Source organism: Larimichthys crocea, chromosome XX (genome assembly GCF_000972845.2).
Source record: "Larimichthys crocea isolate SSNF chromosome XX, L_crocea_2.0, whole genome shotgun sequence".
In the NCBI taxonomy this organism is placed as follows: Eukaryota; Metazoa; Chordata; class Actinopteri; family Sciaenidae; genus Larimichthys; species Larimichthys crocea.
The window spans coordinates 5219744-5228451 of record NC_040030.1 but is presented as its reverse complement, the minus strand read 5'-3'; positions in this window follow the sequence as shown (position 1 = coordinate 5228451).

The following is an 8708-nucleotide window of genomic DNA, read 5'->3' as shown; positions in this document are numbered from 1 at the left end:
CATATTCACTGCCACACTGACAGAACAACAGACAGACAGGAGAGATGCTGCTGTTTAAAGCCTATTAAGAAGCAGTGTGCATTGTGGATTTAGCAGAGACAGAAACAGTGGAAACCAGATTTATCTCCATTCTAGCCTGACTTGCTCATCCCTCAGAAACACAGAACTCTGACTTCTTAGGATACGTAAAAGGAGAGGTTGCAGATAACTTAGTTTCTACTGAGTTTATGAAGCTTGCTGTGCTTAAAAACAGATGTCTGATGCTGCTGGAAGCAAGTCAAGTCAAGTTGCAGGCTCTTCAGTCAAAACAATAGGCTGAAAGAGGCTAAAACCAAAGGGGAACTAATGAGTTGATGAATGTCTCTATGGGTTATCATTGTGGTTTATGACAAAAAACTTAAAAAAAATAGTGAGAGCATGCGAAGGCTCAGTCCTTGCTGTGGAAGCCCAGGGTTCGAATCCGACTGTGGCTCTTTCCCCGTCTCTCTCTCCCACCATTCCTGTCACTCTTCAGCTGTCTCTGTCAAAATAAATAATTAAATAAAGATAGTGACCATAGTAAACGTTACACTTGCTTGCGTTGGCATTGTCTCTGTGTGATAGCATGCTGACCCTACACTACTACACAATCTTTTGCTGTTTGTATCAGGATCACTGTGGCTTCTGTGATAAACAGCTTGAATAGGTCAAATGGGCTATACCTGCTGCTGGGATTTAGCTTTTGACCTCTGGTGGAGGAGTATCAGCATCCATCTCTGTTCTCCGGGGACTGTTTCTCTGGGTGCCATGACCTTGTTTAGTTCCTGCTTCTTTGCACACCTGGCCCTCCAGGAGTAGACCTAGATCCTAGAGATTTATGGGGGCAGGTCTTTAAACCCCACAACATGGACAGGGCGATAACCTCCAAACTGCGCTGTGTACAGAGGTAGATGTGAGCTGCAGCAGAGGTTCTAGGAACATCCTCCTCTGCAGTGCCTAATATTAAATTCTTTCATACAAAATTAAGAAAGTAAAGTATACAAAACAACCATAGTGAATGCTTTCAAATGAGTAGGTAATCCACCATCATTTTTTTTCTAACTCCACCACTTCCTCCTTCTTTCTATATTGTCCAAGGCCTGAAATGTTCAAATGTTTTAAAAAATAACTATGCATCATGCAATGAAGTACGCTGTTTGTCAATGGGTCAATTCCACCCAAATGATCTCTCCGTTTCCCAATTTCTGTTCAGTAATAAACTGGACGTACACAACAGTGTAGTGCAGAGCAGTGCAGTGCTCATAAAATAATAATTCAACACATTCATATATAGAATATTAATAGAGAGCATTTCTACAAGACAATATACACCAATGCAGGAATAAATACAGGAATGAAGAGACCAAGATAACTTAACAGAACACTCTGCCCCCTGGTGGATTAAAAGAGAATTCCAATTCATTATAACACTTAAAGTTATAATTTCTTTCACAAAGTTATCACTGAGATCTGGGTACATGGTGACATAACAAAGACAACAGTGTATCCACATGATCTAAACAACTTTATTTGGAGATGAAACTGAAGTGAGTGCATGAGTTACACATCAATGTGTACAGCAAGTCAAAGATTAACCAGTCAGTAAACTGTGATTGATGTCAGACAGTTTTTAATTTCACCTTTGTTGTCTCTTTTCAAATAAGGTTGTGTTAAACTCAGCTCCAGTCTCTGAGTTCACCAGCAGTGGCAGCTGGTGATATTTTCCTGAGTGGGGCAATGAAAACCTTGAAAGTTTAAATCAATAAATCAACTGACTCAAATTATAAACCCAAATACTGAATTTACATTCTGTCCTGTTTTGTTTGCTTCTGATAGTTACAGCAATGCAAAACCGCAATAGTGCATATACAGTGTAGTGAACCATGCCATCTTGTAAGTAACAAACTTTTTTTGTCATGCTGTTGGTGCTTTGACTTGACAATCTCTCATGAATCTTGTTGTTTTATTGATTGCAGGGTCCTTTACAACATTGTAAATTACATTTTATGTGTACTGAGGTTTGAAAAAGCATAGAAAATAAACACATCATTGTGGTTCATTTCATATTTCATATAGCATAACTACATATTTGTAAGTACCAAACATGTTTGCTCATTTAAATGAATTAATAATAAATAATTATGTATTTGCTGACTAACTAAGCTTAGTAACTGGTGGAGTGCTGCATGACCAACAAAAGAAGGATCAAATCATTAAAATAATAATTAATGGAAATACTGTATAACAGTATATCAAAGATGATTCAGTATTAATTGATTGAATTAGTTCATTTTCATGATGATTTCCATATTAAATCGATTCATGCATATAATGTATTGTAATTTAACCAATAGAACATTTACACCTAGTTACACTGTGAAAAATCCTATCCAATCCTATTGCAAGTTGTAGAAAGTTACATGTTAAGTGCAGTATGGACTGTACTTATATAGCTCATTTCTAGTCTTCCGACACTCAAAGTGCTTTTACTACACATCTTACTCACCCATCACACACATTCATACACGGATGGCCTTGGCTGCCATGCAAGGTGCCAACTGCATCCGTTTTAGGAGCTAACCATTTTTCTAACAACAGCCTTCAGGAGCCATTTGGGGTTCAGTATCTTGCCCAAGGGCACTTCAACATGCAGACTGGAGGATCGAACTGCCAATCATCTTATTAGTGGACGACCTGCTCTACCTGACAAGACAGTTAGGGAATGTCATCAAAATAAATACAATGAAAGCAACCACACTTCATAGTTGCTTGAAAACATTTAAATTTGATTCGGTCCACTTTAGAGAAGCTGTATGGATTTGGTCCACACCTTCCTTCTTTGTTATTCAAAAGGAAATGTGGTTTGGAGACTGACTAGTAAAAAACAACATCATTTCATGTTTAACGTTTATTGTTGCATCTGTCTGCACCACATAAACATACTGTATGTGTACTCAAAGTGCATCACCTCCATAGTAGCCCTTTAATTGCCATGTTAAATGTAATTTTTAAACTGTATCATGTGGCAGATATCATACGATTTGACCTGGCAGACCATTCCCAGAACATGTAACATCATCAGTAGCACCATGAAGCATACCATAACATGATCTTGATTGGACTAAGTGCCTTGTCACAGTGAAGGATTATATTCAGAGCAAATGGTGCAGATAAATCAGCAGTGGTGTGTGGAAGCTGCAGCCAGCAGCCTTTCTGCGGACATTTACTGCTGCTCTCCACTCACTGCTACAAAAGACCTCTCTGTAATTGAAATACACTTTTATGTTAGTGCCCGTAATGTGACACAAGCCTGACAAGATGCCCAGGCGAGTGGACACCCATGAAAGTGCCTTCACCTTTTCTATGGTAACCAGTGGCTATGGAGTCATAACATCAGGAAAAAGTCTAGTGTTTCTGTGGTTAGTTTAACACGTCAGTCTATAAACAGTAGCCGGATTAGACACGTAACAATTAACGAATGATAGACGAATGGATACAAGAAGAAGAGTGGATAAAGTCTCTCCATCTATGCGGTTCTTTAGGAAGTCTTTCCAGTGACAGCAGGGCAACTAATGGGTACTCCCTTTCATTAATGAAGCCTGTTGTGATAGATGAACAGAGCTAAAACAAGGTCATTACACACATGAGAACATGCCCACCTAAAGGTGTGTGTGACTTGCCAACATGTACTTCACCACAAAAAAATCCATCGTCTATCTCATACACCAAATGACGACAAAAAAAAACACTCTTGGTTAAATGAACATTAACTGTACCTCATGAGACATGAGTTGATAGTTTGTTTAATAAAGCATTCAACTCATTTGTATGTTGTACTGCTTACACATGGTTGGATTATTGGTCTATAATATAGACACACTACAGTTTGGGCCTCCGCTATATTCTTCTGCTGTAAATTGCTGTTTATTTATGTCTTAGAGTTGGGGTAATGAATTTCCAGCATTGTTTGCGTCATACATACTCATCCATTTGAACGTGTATTGAAGTTTCAGTGATGGAGTACTCAAGCTGCGTGATTTAATACCATTGAAATTAAGTTGGAAAACATGAATTGTTAAATCACTTTTGTTTCCATCCAGGTGGTGTTACATTAAACATTAAATTTGCTCTGAAATTGTCATCAAAGTGGTGCCTGGAAAACAAAGGCATGCTTTATCCAGATGGAGTTAGTGTTAGTGTCTGAGATGCTTCCTCCTCTGTCTTTCTCCTATGGTCCATGTCTTCATCTCACTCTCGTACGCTGATGAATGAAAAGGTTAAAGTCATTTTTCACTCAAGACAGTGAAATGAAGAAGATCTCTGCATACTGTTAAAATACAAACTTTACACTGTCTTTCAGTCTCTGTGTTAAGATACTCTTTTACTTTCTATAATAATAAACACTAACTGTAAAAAAAGAAAAGTCGTAAAAGTCGAAAATGAGAAAAACATTGAGAAAACAACAAATGTAATGCTTGGGTGGCACGGTGCTGCAGTGGTTGCACTGTTAATAGGTTAATAGGTGACTCTAAATTGGTGACAGGTGACTTATCCAGAGTGTACTGACCCAAAGTCAGCTGGGATAGACTCCAGTTTCACCGTGACCCTGATGGGTAAGCGGATTTCATGCTCCTGACGGAACCAGTATGCCTAATTTAATCAATAGGACTTGTCAACAAACACTACTGTGCTAAAGACAGATTTATTCGCAAGTTTCAGTTACTACAACTTCTGGATATTCCAGGGCTTCCCTTCCCAAAAGGAGGCCCCCTAAAGTGGCTAGGTGAGGAGATGAATATTTCATCTGAAAAATATTGATGTTTTGTGATTTATTGTCCACCTTTGTACAGGATGGAGTTAGGGTTAAGGTCTGCTGAATACTCTCTCATCACAGCCCGTCAGATTACATCTGCTTCATTTTTATAACATTATTTATTGGTCTGCTGTATTTTCAATACTGTATGGTTCTTTTGACATAACTCTCATGGAGAGAGGACCATCCTACACTCTCATATAGTTTACAGTGATGTGTTCTAAAAAGGTCACCAGTAATAAAACGTATTGCACTATGGTAAACTGTGTCAAGAACTTTCAGAGTGGATGGAGATGCATGCATGTAAATGCTATCTCCATAATCTAAAATTGATAAAATGGTTGTTTCAACAATGGACTTTCTGCTCTTAAAAGAAAGGCATGACTTGCTCATCCCTCAGAAACACAGAACTCTGACTTCCTAGGGTACGTAAAAGGAGAGGTTGCAGATAACTTAGTTTCTACTGAGTTTATGAAGCTTGCTGTGCTTAAAACAGATGTCTGATGCTGCTGGAAGCAAAGTCAAGTCAAGTTGCAGGCTCTTCAGTCAAAACAATAAGCTGAAAGAGGCTAAAACCTAAGGGGAACTAATGGGTTGATGAAATGTCTCTATGGGTTCATCATTGTGGTTTATGACAAAAAACTTAATAAACTGCATTCTAAAAAAAATTGTGAGAGCATGTGCGAAGGCTCAGTCCTTGCTGTGGAAGCCCAGAGTTAGAATCCGACCTGTGGCTCTTTCCCTGTCTCTCTCTCCCTACATTCCTGTCACTCTTCAGCTGTCTCTGTCAAAATAAATAAATAAATAAAGATAGTGACCATAGTAAATGTTACACTTGCTTAGCGTTGGCATTGTCTCTGTGTGATAGCATGCTGACCCTACACTACTACACAATTTTTTGGTGTTTGTATACAGGATCACTGTGGCCTCTGTGATAAACAGCTTGAATAGGTCAAATGGGCTATAGCTGCTGCTGGGATTTAGCTTTTGACCTCTTGGTGGAGGAGTATCAGCATCCATCTCTGTTCTCCAGGGACTGTTTCTCTGGAGTGACCATGACCTTGTTTAGTTCCTGCCTCTTTGCACACCTGGCCCTCCAGGAGTAGACCTAGATCCTAAAGATTTATGGGGGGCAGGTCTTTAAACTCCCACAACATGGACAGGGCTGATAATCCTCCAAACTGCTGCTGTGTACAGAGGTGGATGTGAAGCTGCAGCAGAGGTGCTAGGAACATCCTCCTCTGCAGTGCCTAATATTAAATTCTTTCATACAAAATTAAGAAAGTAAAACATTACAAATTACAACCATAGTGAATGCTTTCAAATGAGTAGTTAATCCATCCATCTTTTTTTTTCTAACTCCACCACTTCCTCCTTCTTTCTATATATGTCCAAGGCCTGAAATGTTCAAATGTTTTAAAAAATAACTATGCAGTCATGCATGAAGTACGCTGTTTTGTCAATGGGTCAATTCCACCCAAATGATTTCTCCGTTTCCCAATTTCTGTCCAGTAATAAAACTGGACGTACACAACAGTGTAGTGCAGAGCAGTGCAGTGCTCATAAAATAAATAATTCAACATATTCATAAATAGAAATATTAATAGAGAGCATTTCTACAAGACAATATACACCAATGCAGGAATAAATACAGGAATGAAGACACCAAGATAAACTTAACAGAACACTCTGCCCCCTGGTGGATTAAAAGAGAATTCCAATTCCTTATAACGTCCTTTTTCATGCATTTTTGTAAAGTTAAAATTTCTTTCACAAAGTTAATCACTGAGATCTGGGTACACGGTGACATAACAAAGACAACAGTGTATCCACACGATCTAAACAACTTCATTTGGAGATGAAACTGAAAGTGAGTGCATGAGTTACACATCAATGTGTACAGCAAGTCAAAGATTAACCAGTCAGTAAACTGTGATTGATGTCAGACAGTTTTTAATTTCACCTTTGTTGTCTCTTTCAAATAAGGTTGGTTAAACTCAGCTCCAGTCTCTGAGTTCACCAGCAGTGGCAGCTGGTGATATTTTCCTCATTCATTTCATATTTCATATAGCATAACTACATATTTAGTAAGTACCAAACATGTTTGCTTATTTAAATGAATTAATAATAAATAATTATGTATTTGCTGACTAACTAAGCTTAGTAACTGGTGGAGTGCTGCATGACCAACAAAAGAAGGATCAAATCATTAAAAATAATAATTAATGGAAATACTGTATACAGTATATCAAAGATGATTCAGTATTAAATTGATTGAATTAGTTCATTTTCATGATGATTTCCATATTAAATCGATTCATGCATATAATGTATTTGTAATTTAACCAATAGAACATTTACACCTAGTTACACTGTGAAAAATCCTATCCAAATCCTATTGCAAAGTTGTAGAAAGTTACATGTTAAGTGCAGTATGGACTGTACTTGTATAGCTCATTTCTAGTCTTCCGACCACTCAAAGTGCTTTTACACTACACATCTTACTCACCCAATCATACACATTCATATACTGATGGCATTGGCTGCCATGCAAGGTGCCAACTGCATCAGCTAACCATTTTTACACACAGCCTTCAGGAGCAATTTGGGGTTCAGTATCTTGCCCAAGGGCACTTCAACATGCAGACTGGAGGATCGAACTGCCAATCATCTTATTAGTGGACGACCTGCTCTACCTGACAAGACAGTTAGGGAATGTATCTTGGTCATCAAAATAAATACAATGAAAGCAAAGGGTCATCACTAATACCACACTTCATAGTTGCTTGAAATTTGATTTGGTCCACTTTAGAGAAGCTGTATGGATTTGGTCCACACCTTCCTTCTTTGATTATTCAAAAGGAAATGTGGTTTGGAGACTGACTAGTAAAAACAAACATCATTTCATGTTAAACGTATTGATGTGCATCTAAATCTGCACCACATAAACATACTGTATGTAGCTCAAAGTGCATCACCCTCCATAGTAATCCTTTAATTGCCATGTTAAACGTAAATTTTTAAACTGTATCATGTGGCAGATATCATACGATTTGACCTGGCAGACACTTCCCAGAACATGTAGACATCATCAGATAGCACCATGAAAGCATACCATAACATGATCTTGATTGGACTAAGTGCCTTGTCACAGTGATAAGGATTATATTCAGAGCAAATGGTGCAGATAAATCAGCAGTGAGTGTGTGGAAGCTGCAGCCAGCAGCCTTTCTGCAGACATTTACTGCTGCTCTCCATCACTGCTACAAAAGACCTCTCTGTAATTGAAATACACTTTTATAGTTAGTGCCCGTAATGGTGACACAAGCCTGACAAGATGCCCAAGGCGAGTGGACACCATGACAGTGCTCTTCACTTTTTCTATGGTAACCAGTGGCTATAGAGTCATAACATCAGGAAAAAGTCTAGTGTTTCTGATGGTTAGTTTAACACTTCAGTCTATAAACACTAGCCGGATTAGACACGTATCAAATTAACGAATGATGAATGGCTACAAGGAAGAAGAGTGGATAAAGTCTCTCCATCTATGCGGTTCTTTAGGAAGTCTTTCCAGTGACAGCAGGGACAACTAATGGGTACTCCATTTCATTAATGAAGCCTGTGTGTGATAGATGAACAGAGCTAAAACAAAGTCATTACACACATGAGAACATGCCCACCCAAAGGTGTGTTTGTGTATGTGGACCAACATGTACTTCACCACAAAAAATCCACCGTCTATCTCATACACCAAATGACGACAAAAATAAAAACACTCTTGGTTAAATGAACATTAACTGTACTTCATGAGACATGAGCTGATAGTTTGGTTTAATAAAGCATTCAACTCATTTGTAATGTTGTACTGCTTACACAT